Here is a 13,478-nt window from a genome sequence, read left to right as displayed (position 1 = left end):
GGAAGCACGTGGGGTCCCGCACACATCCAGGGGTGCCCCGTTTCCGCCTCCTAGCTCGAGATGAGGGATCCTTTCCCTGTTTCGTAGGGAAAGAATTCCCGGCGTTCCCGTCGCATCTCAAGAGAAGGCGCTCTCCACAGGAAAGGCGAGAAGAACTCCAGGGTCGAGACACCATTCTAAGAGTCCCCCAAATGTGTCAGTCCATTCCAGAGGAACCTGTTTTCCCTGCACTGCCTTGACGTTCAAGCCGAGGATCGACTCCCACCACGTGTGCACGTGGGACAGCCCTGTGGGAAAGCCTCGTGGGAAAGCCTCGTGGGAAAGACTCGAGGGAAAACCATAGATCCTTTGATCCACGCGGCGGACTGCGTGACACTGCTGCTACCGCTCTGGAGGAAAGCGCAAGTGCATGCCCGCATTCGAGACGAGGACTGACTCCCCTGGGGAGACTCCAGAAGTACCCCAAGATCCATGTCAGCACTGGAGAGGAATCCTCAGGTTCCTGCCCCGACTCCACACAAGGTCTTAGGCCCCGGCATCGACGGGAGAGAAATCCCGAGAGGCCCCCGAGGAACTCGCATGGGGACTGGCCTTTCCTGAGTCCACCAGAGCGGGTCCCTGAGGTCCCCGTCGTAAGTCGAGAGCACCTGCCGCAACTCGAGAAAATCCAGGAGGTTTTGCCCTCCAGGCGAGATGAGTCCCATTTCCGCTGAGGCTTCTCGAGGCTAATCACGTCTAACCACTGGAACTTCCATAGGGTCCTTCACACCCTTGCTGCAACTCAAGAAGTTCCCCGACATACCCGTCTCCACTCGAGAGGAAGCACGTGGGTTCCCGCACACATCCAGGGGAGCCCCGTTTCCGCCTCCTAGCTCGAGATGAGGGATCCTTTCCCTGTTTCGTAGGGAAAGAATTCCCGGCGTTACCGTCGCATCTCAAGAGGAGGCGCTCTCCACAGGAAAGGTGAGAGGAACTCCAGGGTCGTGACACCATTCCAAGAGTCCCCCAGATTTGTCAGTCCATTCCAGAGGAACCTGTTTTCCCTGCACTGCCTTGACGTTCAAGCCGAGGATCGACTCCCACCACGTGTGCACGTGGGACAGCCCTGTGGGAAATCCTCGTGGGAAAGCCTCGTGGGAAAGACTCGAGGGAAAACCATAGATCCTTTGATCCACGCGGCGGACTGCGTGACACTGCTGCTACCGCTCTGGAGGAAAGCGCAAGTGCATGCCCGCATTCGAGACGAGGACTGACTCCCCTGGGGAGACTCCAGAAGTACCCCAAGATCCATGTCAGCACTGGAGAGGAATCCTCAGGTACCGGCCCCAACTCCACACAAGGTCTTAGGCCCCGGCATCGACGGGAGAAGAATCCCGAGAGGCCCCCGTGGAACTCGCATGGGGACTGGCCTTTCCTGAGGCCACCAGAGCGGGTCCCTGAGGTCCCCGTCGTAAGTCGAGAGCACCTGCCACAACTCGAGAAAATCCAGGAGGTTTTGCCCTCCAGGCGAGATGAGGCCCATTTCCGCTGAGGCTTCTCGAGGCCAATCACATCTCACCACTGGAACTTCCAAAGGGTCCTTCACACCATTGCTGCAACTCAAGAAGTTCCCCGACATACCCGTCTCCACTCGAGATGAAGCACGTGGGGTCCCGCACACATCCAGGGGAGCTTCGTTTCCGCCCCCTAGCTCGAGATGAGGGATCCTTTCCCTATTTCGTAGGGAAAGTATTCCCGGCGTTCCCGTCGCATCTCAAGAGGAGACGCTCTCCACAGGAAAGGCGAGAGGAACTCCAGGGTCGTGCCACCATTCCAAGAGTCCCCCAGATGTGTCAGTCCATTCCAGAGGAACCTGTTTTCCCTGCACTGCCTTGACGTTCAAGCCGAGGATCGACTCCCACCACGTGTGCACGTGGGACAGCCCTGTGGGAAAGCCTCGTGGGAAAGCCTCGTGGGAAAGACTCGAGGGAAAACCATAGATCCTTTGATCCACGCGGCGGACTGCGTGACACTGCTGCTACCGCTCTGGAGGAAAGCGCAAGTGCATGCCCGCATTCGAGACGAGGACTGACTCCCCTGGGGAGACTCCAGAAATACCCCAAGATCCATGTCAGCACTGGAGAGGAATCCTCAGGTTCCGGCCCCGACTCCACACAAGGTCTTAGGCCCCGGCATCGACGGGAGAGGAATCCCGAGAGGCCCCCGAGGAACTCGCATGGGGACTGGCCTTTCCTGAGGCTACCAGAGCGGGTCCCTGAGGTCCCCGTCGTAAGTCGAGAGCACCTGCCGCAACTCGAGAAAATCCAGGAGGTTTTGCCCTCCAGGCGAGATGAGGCCCATTTCCGCTGAGGCTTCTCGAGGCTAATCACGTCTAACCACTGGAACTTCCAAAGGGTCCTTCACACCCTTGCTGCAACTCAAGAAGTTCCTCCACATACCCGTCGCCACTCGAGAGGAAGCACGTGGGTCCCGCACACATCCCGGGGAGCCCCGTTTCCGCCTCCTAGCTCGAGATGAGGGATCCTTTCCCTGTTTCGTAGGGAAAGAATTCCCTGCGTTCCCGTCGCATCTCAAGAGGAGGCGCTCTCCACAGGAAAGGCGAGAGGAACTCCAGGGTCATGCCACCATTCCAAGAGTCCCCCAGATGTGTCAGTCCATTCCAGAGGAACCTGTTTTCCCTGCACTGCCTTGACGTTCAAGCCGAGGATCGACTCCCACCACGTGTGCACGTGGGACAGCCCTGTGGGAAAGCCTCGTGGGAAAGCCTCGTGGGAAAGACTCGAGGGAAAAACATAGATCCTTTGATCCACGCGGCGGACTGCGTGACACTGCTGCTACCGCTCTGGAGGAAAGCGCATGTGCATGCCCGCATTCGAGACGAGGACTGACTCCCCTGGGGAGACTCCAGAAGTACCCCAAGATCCATGTCAGCACTGGAGAGGAATCCTCAGGTTCCGGCCCCAACTCCACACAAGGTCTTAGGCCCCGGCATCGACGAGAGAGGAATCCCGAGAGGCCCCCGAGGAACTCGCATGGGGACTGGCCTTTCCTGAGGCCACCAGAGCGGGTCCCTGAGGTCCCCGTCGTAAGTCGAGAGCACCTGCCGCAACTCGAGAAAATCCAGGAGGTTTTGCCCTCCAGGCGAGATGAGGCCCATTTCCGCTGAGGCTTCTCGAGGCCAATCACATCTAACCACTGGAACTTCCAAAGGGTCCTTCACACCATTGCTGCAACTCAAGAAGTTCCCCGACATACCCGTCTCCACTCGAGAGGAAGCACGTGGGGTCCCGCACACATCCAGGGGAGCTTCGTTTCCGCCCCCTAGCTCGAGATGAGGGATCCTTTCCCTGTTTCGTAGGGAAAGTATTCCCGGCGTTCCCGTCGCATCTCAAGAGGAGACGCTCTCCACAGGAAAGGTGAAAGGAACTCCAGGGTCGAGCCACCATTCCAAGAGTCCCCCACATATGTCAGTCCATTCCAGAGGAACCTGTTTTCCCTGCACTGCCTTGACGTTCAAGCCGAGGATGGACTCCCACCACGTGTGCACGTGGGACAGCCCTGTGGGAAAGCCTCGTGGGAAAGCCTCGTGGGAAAGACTCGAGGGAAAACCATAGATCCTTTGATCCACGCGGCGGACTGCGTGACACTGCTGCTACCGCTCTGGAGGAAAGCGCAAGTGCATGCCCGCATTCGAGACGAGGACTGACTCCCCTGGGGAGACTCCAGAAGTACCCCAAGATCCATGTCAGCACTGGAGAGGAATCCTCAGGTTCCGGCCCCGACTCCACACAAGGTCTTAGGCCCCGGCATCGACGGGAGAGAAATCCCGAGAGGCCCCCGAGGAACTCGCAAGGGGACTGGCCTTTCCTGAGTCCACCAGAGCGGGTCCCTGAGGTCCCCGTCGTAAGTCGAGAGCACCTGCCGCAACTCGAGAAAATCCAGGAGGTTTTGCCCTCCAGGCGAGATGAGTCCCATTTCCGCTGAGGCTTCTCGAGGCTAATCACGTCTAACCACTGGAACGTCCAAAGGGTCCTTCACACCCTTGCTGCAACTCAAGAAGTTCCCCGACATACCCGTCTCCACTCGAGAGGAAGCACGTGGGGTCCCGCACACATCCAGGGGAGCCCCGTTTCCGCCTCCTAGCTCGAGATGAGGGATCCTTTCCCTGTTTCGTAGGGAAAGAATTCCCGGCGTTCCCGTCGCATCTCAAGAGGAGGCGCTCTCCACATGAAAGGCGAGAGGAACTCCAGGGTCGTGCCACCATTCCAAGAGTCCCCCAGATGTGTCAGTCCATTCCAGAGGAAACTGTTTTCCCTGCACTGCCTTGACGTTCAAGCCGAGGATCGACTCCCACCACGTGTGCACGTGGGACAGCCCTGTGGGAAAGCCTCGTGGGAAAGCCTCGTGGGAAAGACTCGAGGGAAAACCATAGATCCTTTGATCCACGCGGCGGACTGCGTGACACTGCTGCTACCGCTCTGGAGGAAAGCGCAAGTGCATGCCCGCATTCGAGACGAGGACTGACTCCCCTGGGGAGACTCCAGAAGTACCCCAAGATCCATGTCAGCACTGGAGAGGAATCCTCAGGTTCCGGCCCCGACTCCACAGAAGGTCTTAGGCCCCGGCATCGACGGGAGAGGAATCCCGAGAGGCCCCCGTGGAACTCGCGTGGGGACTGGTTTTTCCTGAGGCCACCAGAGCGGTTCCCTGAGGTCCCCGTCGTAAGTAGAGAGCACCTGCCGCAACTCGAGAAAATCCAGGAGGTTTTGCCCTCCAGGCGAGATGAGGCCCATTTCCGCTGAGGCTTCTCGAGGCCAATCACATCTAACCACTGGAACTTCCAAAGGGTCCTTCACACCCTTGCTGCAACTCAAGAAGTTCCCCGACATACCCGTCTGCACTCGAGAGGAAACACGTGAGGTCCCGCACACATCCAGGGGATCTCCGTTTCCGCCCCCTAGCTCGAGATGAGGGATCCTTTCCCTGTTTCGTAGGGAAAGAATTCCCGTCATTCCCGTCGCATCTCAAGAGGAGGCGCTCTCCACAGGAAAGGCGAGAGGAACTCCAGGGTCGTGACACCATTCCAAGAGTCCCCCAGATGTGTCAGTCCATTCCAGAGGAACCTGTTTTCCCTGCACTGCCTTGACGTTCAAGCCGAGGATCGACTCCCACCACCTGTGCACGTGGGACAGCCCTGTGGGAAAGCCTCGTGGGAAAGCCTCGTGGGAAAGACTCAAGGGAAAACCATAGATCCTTTGATCCACGCGGCGGACTGCGTGACACTGCTGCTGCCGCTCTGGAGGAAAGCGCAAGTGCATGCCCGCATTCGAGACGAGGACTGACTCCCCTGGGGAGACTCCAGAAGTACCCCAAGATCCATGTCACCACAGGAGAGGAATCCTCAGGTTCCGGCCCCGACTCCACACAAGGTCTTAGGCCCCGGCATCGACGGGAGAGGAATCCCGAGAGGCCCCCGAGGAACTCGCATGGGGACAGGCCTTTCCTGAGGCCACCAGAGTGGGTCCCTGAGGTCCCCGTCGTAAGTCGAGAGCACCTGCCGCAACTCGAGAAAATCCAGGAGGTTTTGCCCTCCAGGCGAGATGAGGCCCATTTCCGCTGAGGCTTCTCGAGGCCAATCATATCTAACCACTGGAACTTCCAAAGGGTCCTTCACACCCTTGCTGCAACTCAAGAAGTTCCCCGACATACCAGTCTCCACTCGAGAGGAAGCACGTGGTGTCCCGCTCACATCCAGGGGAGCCCCGTTTCCGCCTCCTAGCTCGAGATGAGGGATCCTTTCCCTGTTTCGTAGGGAAAGAATTCCCGGCGTTCCCGTCGCATCTCAAGAGGAGGCGCTCTCCACAGGAAAGGCGAGAGGAACTCCAGGGTCATGCCACCATTCCAAGAGTCCCCCAGATGTGTCAGTCCATTCCAGAGGAACCTGTTTTCCCTGCACTGCCTTGACGTTCAAGCGAAGGATTGACTCCCACCACGTGTGCACGTGGGACAGCCCTGTGGGAAAGCCTCGTGGGAAAGCCTCGTGGGAAAGACTCGAGGGAAAACCATAGATCCTTTGATCCACGCGGCGGACTGCGTGACACTGCTGCTACCGCTCTGGAGGAAAGCGCAAGTGCATGCCCGCATTCGAGACGAGGACTGACTCCCCTGGGGAGACTCCAGAAGTACCCCAAGATCCATGTCAGCACTGGAGAGGAATCCTCAGGTTCCGGCCCCCACTCCACACAAGGTCTTAGGCCCCGGCATCGACGGGAGAGGAATCCCGAGAGGCCCCCGAGGAACTCGCATGGGGACTGGCCTTTCCTGAGGCCACCAGAGCGGGTCCCTGAGGTCCCCGTCGTTAGTCGAGAGCACCTGCCGCAACTCGAGAAAATCCAGGAGGTTTTCACCTCAAGGCGAGATGAGGCCCATTTCCGCTGAGGCTTCTCGAGGCTAATCACGTCTAACCACTGGAACTTCCAAAGGGTCCTTCACACGCTTGCTGCAACTCAAAAAGTTCCCCGACATACCCGTCTCCACTCGAGAGGAAGCACGTGGGGACCCGCACACATCCAGGGGAGCCCCGTTTCCGCCTCCTAGCTCGAGATGAGGGATCCTTTCCCTGTTTCGTAGGGAAAGAATTCCCGGCGTTACCGTCGCATCTCAAGAGGAGGCGCTCTCCACAGGAAAGGTGAGAGGAACTCCAGGGTCGTGACACCATTCCAAGAGTCCCCCAGATTTGTCAGTCCATTCCAGAGGAACCTGTTTTCCCTGCACTGCCTTGACGTTCAAGCCGAGGATCGACTCCCACCACGTGTGCACGTGGGACAGCCCTGTGGGAAATCCTCGTGGGAAAGCCTCGTGGGAAAGACTCGAGGGAAAACCATAGATCCTTTGATCCACACGGCGGACTGCGTGACACTGCTGCTACCGCTCTGGAGGAAAGCGCAAGTGCATGCCCGCATTCGAGACGAGGACTGACTCCCCTGGGGAGACTCCAGAAGTACCCCAAGATCCATGTCAGCACTGGAGAGGAATCCTCAGGTTCCGGCCCCAACTCCACACAAGGTCTTAGGCCCCGGCATCGACGGGAGAGGAATCCCGAGAGGCCCCCGAGGAACTCGCATGGGGACTGGCCTTTCCTGAGGCCACCAGAGCGGGTCCCTGAGGTCCCCGTCGTAAGTCGAGAGCACCTGCCACAACTCAAGAAAATCCAGGAGGTTTTGCCCTCCAGGCGAGATGAGGCCCATTTCCGCTGAGGCTTCTCGAGAACAATCACATCTCACCACTGGAACTTCCAAAGGGTACTTCACACCATTGCTGCAACTCAAGAAGTTCCCCGACATACCCGTCTCCACTCGAGAGGAAGCACGTGGGGTCCCGCACACATCCAGGGGAGCTTCGTTTCCGCCCCCTAGCTCGAGATGAGGGATCCTTTCCCTATTTCGTAGGGAAAGTATTCCCGGCGTTCCCGTCGCATCTCAAGAGGAGACGCTCTCCACAGGAAAGGCGAGAGGAACTCCAGGGTCGTGCCACCATTCCAAGAGTCCCCCAGATGTGTCAGTCCATTCCAGAGGAACCTGTTTTCCCTGCACTGCCTTGACGTTCAAGCCGAGGATCGACTCCCATCACGTGTGCACGTGGGACAGCCCTGTGGGAAAGCCTCGTGGGAAAGCCTCGTGGGAAAGACTCGAGGGAAAACCATAGATCCTTTGATCCACGCGGCGGACTGCGTGACACTGCTGCTACCGCTCTGGAGGAAAGCGCAAGTGCATGCCCGCATTCGAGACGAGGACTGACTCCCCTGGGGAGACTCCAGAAATACCCCAAGATCCATGTCAGCACTGGAGAGGAATCCTCAGGTTCCTGCCCCGACTCCACACAAGGTCTTAGGCCCCGGCATCGACGGGAGAGGAATCCCGAGAGGCCCCCGAGGAACTCGCATGGGGACTGGCCTTTCCTGAGGCTACCAGAGCGGGTCCCTGAGGTCCCCGTCGTAAGTCGAGAGCACCTGCCGCAACTCGAGAAAATCCAGGAGGTTTTGCCCTCCAGGCGAGATGAGGCCCATTTCCGCTGAGGCTTCTCGAGGCTAATCACGTCTAACCACTGGAACTTCCAAAGGGTCCTTCACACCCTTGCTGCAACTCAAGAAGTTCCTCCACATACCCGTCTCCACTCGAGAGGAAGCACGTGGGTCCTGCACACATCCAGGGGAGCCCCGTTTCCGCCTCCTAGCTCGAGATGAGGGATCCTTTCCCTGTTTCGTAGGGAAAGAATTCCCTGCGTTCCCGTCGCATCTCAAGAGGAGGCGCTCTCCACAGGAAAGGCGAGAGGAACTCCAGGGTCATGCCACCATTCCAAGAGTCCCCCAGATGTGTCAGTCCATTCCAGAGGAACCTGTTTTCCCTGCACTGCCTTGACGTTCAAGCCGAGGATCGACTCCCACCACGTGTGCACGTGGGACAGCCCTGTGGGAAAGCCTCGTGGGAAAGCCTCGTGGGAAAGACTCGAGGGAAAACCATAGATCCTTTGATCCACGCGGCGGACTGCGTGACACTGCTGCTACCGCTCTGGAGGAAAGCGCAAGTGCATGCCCGCATTCGATTGAGGACTGACTACCCTGGGGAGACTCCAGAAGTACCCCAAGATCCATGTCAGCACTGGAGAGGAATCCTCAGGTTCCGGCCCCAAATCCACACAAGGTCTTAGGCCCCGGCATCGACGGGAGAGGAATCCCGAGAGGCCCCCGAGGAACTCGCATGGGGACTGGCCTTTCCTGAGGCCACCAGAGCGGGTCCCTGAGGTCCCCGTCGTAAGTCGAGAGCACCTGCCGCAACTCGAGAAAATCCAGGAGGTTTTGCCCTCCAGGCGAGATGAGGCCCATTTCCGCTGAGGCTTCTCGAGGCTAATCACGTCTAACCACTGGAACTTCCAAAGGGTCCTTCACACCCTTGCTGCAACTAAAGAAGTTCCCCGACATACCCGTCTCCACTCGAGAGGAAGCACGTGGGGACCCGCACACATCCAGGGGAGCCCCGTTTCCGCCTCCTAGCTCGAGATGAGGGATCCTTTCCCTGTTTCGTAGGGAAAGAATTCCCGGCGTTACCGTCGCATCTCAAGAGGAGGCGCTGTCCACAGGAAAGGCGAGAGGAACTCCAGGGTCGTGCCACCATTCCAAGAGTCCCCCAGATGTGTCAGTCCATTCCAGAGGAACCTGTTTTCCCTGCACTGCCTTGATGTTCAAGCCGAGGATCGACTCCCACCACGTGTGCACGTGGGACAGCCCTGTGGGAAAGCCTCGTGGGAAAGCCTCGTGGGAAAGACTCGAGGGAAAACCATAGATCCTTTGATCCATGCGGAGGACTGCGTGACACTGCTGCTACCGCTCTGGAGGAAAGCGCAAGTGCATGCCCGCATTCGAGACGAGGACTGACTCCCCTGGGGAGACTCCAGAAGTACCCCAAGATCCATGTCAGCACTGGAGAGGAATCCTCAGGTTCCGGACCCGACTCCACACAAGGTCTTAGGCCCCGGCATCGACGGGAGAGGAATCCCGAGAGGCCCCCGAGGAACTCGCATGGGGACTGGCCTTTCCTGAGGCCACCAGAGCGGGTCCCTGAGGTCCCCGTCGTAAGTCGAGAGCACCTGCCGCAACTCGAGAAAATCCAGGAGGTTTTGCCCTCCAGGCGAGATGAGGCCCATTTCCGCTGAGGCTTCTCGAGGCTAATCACGTCTAACCACTGGAACTTCCAAAGGGTCCTTCACACCCTTGCTGCAACTCAAGAAGTTCCTCGACATACCCGTCTCCACTCGAGAGGAAGCACGTGGGTCCCGCACACATCCAGGGGAGCCCCGTTTCCGCCTCCTAGCTCGAGATGAGGGATCCTTTCCCTGTTTCGTAGGGAAAGATTTCCCTGCGTTCCCGTCGCATCTCAAGAGGAGGCGCTCTCCACAGGAAAGGCGAGAGGAACTCCAGGGTCGTGCCACCATTCCAAGAGTCCCCCAGATGTGTCAGTCCATTCCAGAGGAACCTGTTTTCCCTGCACTGCCTTGCCGTTCAAGCCGAGGATCGACTCCCACCACGTGTGCACGTGGGACAGCCCTGTGGGAAAGCCTCGTGGGAAAGCCTCGTGGGAAAGACTCGAGGGAAAACCATAGATCCTTTGATCCACGCGGCGGACTGCGTGACACTGCTGCTACCGCTCTGGAGGAAAGCGCAAGTGCATGCCCGCATTCGAGACGAGGACTGACTCCCCTGGGGAGACTCCAGAAGTACCCCATGATCCATGTCAGCACTGGAGAGGAATCCTCAGGTTCCGGCCCCGACTCCACAGAAGGTCTTAGGCCCCGGCATCGACGGGAGAGGAATCCCGAGAGGCCCCCGTGGAACTCGCGTGGGGACTGGTTTTTCCTGAGGCCACCAGAGCGGTTCCCTGAGGTCCCCGTCGTAAGTAGAGAGCACCTGCCGCAACTCGAGAAAATCCAGGAGGTTTTGCCCTCCAGGCGAGATGAGGCCCATTTCCGCTGAGGCTTCTCGAGGCCAATCACATCTAACCACTGGAACTTCCAAAGGGTCCTTCACACCCTTGCTGCAACTCAAGAAGTTCCCCGACATACCCGTCTGCACTCGAGAGGAAACACGTGGGGTCCCGCACACATCCAGGGGATCTCCGTTTCCGCCCCCTAGCTCGAGATGAGGGATCCTTTCCCTGTTTCGTAGGGAAAGAATTCCCGGCATTCCCGTCGCATCTTAAGAGGAGGCGCTCTCCACAGGAAAGGCGAGAGGAACTCCAGGGTCGTGACACCATTCCAAGAGTCCCCCAGATGTGTCAGTCCATTCCAGAGGAACCTGTTTTCCCTGCACTGCCTTGACGTTCAAGCCGAGGATCGACTCCCACCACCTGTGCACGTGGGACAGCCCTGTGGGAAAGCCTCGTGGGAAAGACTCGAGGGAAAACCATAGATCCTTTGATCCACGCGGCGGACTGCGTGACACTGCTGCTACCGCTCTGGAGGAAAGCGCAAGTGCATGCCCGCATTCGAGACGAGGACTGACTCCCCTGGGGAGACTCCAGAAGTACCCCAAGATCCATGTCACCACAGGAGAGGAATCCTCAGGTTCCGGCCCCGACTCCACACAAGGTCTTAGGCCCCGGCATCGACGGGAGAGGAATCCCGAGAGGCCCCCGAGGAACTCGCATGGGGACAGGCCTTTCCTGAGGCCACCAGAGTGGGTCCCTGAGGTCCCCGTCGTAAGTCGAGAGCACCTGCCGCAACTCGAGAAAATCCAGGAGGTTTTGCCCTCCAGGCGAGATGAGGCCCATTTCCGCTGAGGCTTCTCGAGGCCAATCACATCTAACCACTGGAACTTCCAAAGGGTCCTTCACACCCTTGCTGCAACTCAAGAAGTTCCCCGACATACCAGTCTCCACTCGAGAGGAAGCACGTGGTGTCCCGCTCACATCCAGGGGAGCCCCGTTTCCGCCTCCTAGCTCGAGATGAGGGATCCTTTCCCTGTTTCGTAGGGAAAGAATTCCCGGCGTTCCCGTCGCATCTCAAGAGGAGGCGCTCTCCACAGGAAAGGCGAGAGGAACTCCAGGGTCATGCCACCATTCCAAGAGTCCCCCAGATGTGTCAGTCCATTCCAGAGGAACCTGTTTTCCCTGCACTGCCTTGACGTTCAAGCGAAGGATTGACTCCCACCACGTGTGCACGTGGGACAGCCCTGTGGGAAAGCCTCGTGGGAAAGCCTCGTGGGAAAGACTCGAGGGAAAACCATAGATCCTTTGATCCACGCGGCGGACTGCGTGACACTGCTGCTACCGCTCTGGAGGAAAGCGCAAGTGCATGCCCGCATTCGAGACGAGGACTGACTCCCCTGGGGAGACTCCAGAAGTACCCCAAGATCCATGTCAGCACTGGAGAGGAATCCTCAGGTTCCGGCCCCCACTCCACACAAGGTCTTAGGCCCCGGCATCGACGGGAGAGGAATCCCGAGAGGCCCCCGAGGAACTCGCATGGGGACTGGCCTTTCCTGAGGCCACCAGAGCGGGTCCCTGAGGTCCCCGTCGTTAGTCGAGAGCACCTGCCGCAACTCGAGAAAATCCAGGAGGTTTTCACCTCAAGGCGAGATGAGGCCCATTTCCGCTGAGGCTTCTCGAGGCTAATCACGTCTAACCACTGGAACTTCCAAAGGGTCCTTCACACGCTTGCTGCAACTCAAAAAGTTCCCCGACATACCCGTCTCCACTCGAGAGGAAGCACGTGGGGTCCCGCACACATCCAGGGGAGCCCTGTTTCCGCTTCCTAGCTCGAGATGAGGGATCCTTTCCCAGTTTCGTAGGGAAGGAATTCCCGGCGTTCCCGTCGCATCTCAAGAGGAGGCGCTCTCCACAGGAAAGGCGAGAGGAACTCCAGGGTTGTGCCACCATTCCAAGAGTCCCCCAGATGTGTCAGTCCATTCCAGAGGAACCTGTTTTCCCTGCACTGCATTGACGTTCAAGCCGAGGATCGACTCCCACCACGTGTGCACGTGGGACAGCCCTGTGGGAAAGCCTCGTGGGAAAGCCTCGTGGGAAAGACTCGAGGGAAAACCATAGATCCTTTGATCCACGCGGCGGACTGCGTGACACTGCTGCTACCGCTCTGGAGGAAAGCGCAAGTGCATGCCCGCATTCGAGACGAGGACTGACTCCCCTGGGGAGACTCCAGAAGTACCCCAAGATCCATGTCAGCACTGGAGAGGAATCCTCAGGTTCTGGCCCCGACTCCACACAAGGTCTTAGGCCCCGGCATCAATGGGAGAGGAATCCCGAGAGGCCCCCGAGGAACTCGCATGGGGACTGGCCTTTCCTGAGGCCACCAGAGCGGGTCCCTGAGGTCCTCGTCGGAAGTTAAGAGCACCTGCCGCAACTCGAGAAAATCCAGGAGGTTTTGCCCTCCAGGCGAGATGAGGCCCATTTCCGCTGAGGCTTCTCGAGGCCAATCACATCTAACCACTGGAGCTTCCAAAGGGTCCTTCACACCCTTGCTGCAACTCAAGAAGGTCCCCGACATACCCGTCTCCACTCGAGAGGAAGCACGTGGGGTCCCGCACACATCCAGGGGAGCCCCGTTTCCGCCTCCTAGCTCGAGATGAGGGATCCTTTCCCTGTTTCGTAGGGAAAGAATTCCCGGCGTTCCCGTCGCATCTCAAGAGGAGGCGCTCTCCACAGGAAAGGCGAGAGGAACTCCAGGGTCGTGCCACCATTCCAAGAGTCCCCCAGATGTGTCAGTCCATTCCAGAGGAACCTGTTTTCCCTTCACTGCCTTGACGTTCAAGCCGAGGATCGACTTCCACCACGTGTGCACGTGGGACAGCCCTGTGGGAAAGCCTCGTGGGAAAGTCTCGTGGGAAAGACTCGAGGGAAAACCACAGATCCTTTGATCAACGCGGCAGACTGCGTGACACTGCTGCTACCGCTCTGGAGGAAAGCGCAAGT

This window comes from Ovis canadensis, chromosome 4, assembly GCF_042477335.2.
Source record: "Ovis canadensis isolate MfBH-ARS-UI-01 breed Bighorn chromosome 4, ARS-UI_OviCan_v2, whole genome shotgun sequence".
NCBI classification, from domain to species: Eukaryota; Metazoa; Chordata; class Mammalia; order Artiodactyla; family Bovidae; genus Ovis; species Ovis canadensis.
This window is presented reverse-complemented; position numbering follows the sequence as displayed.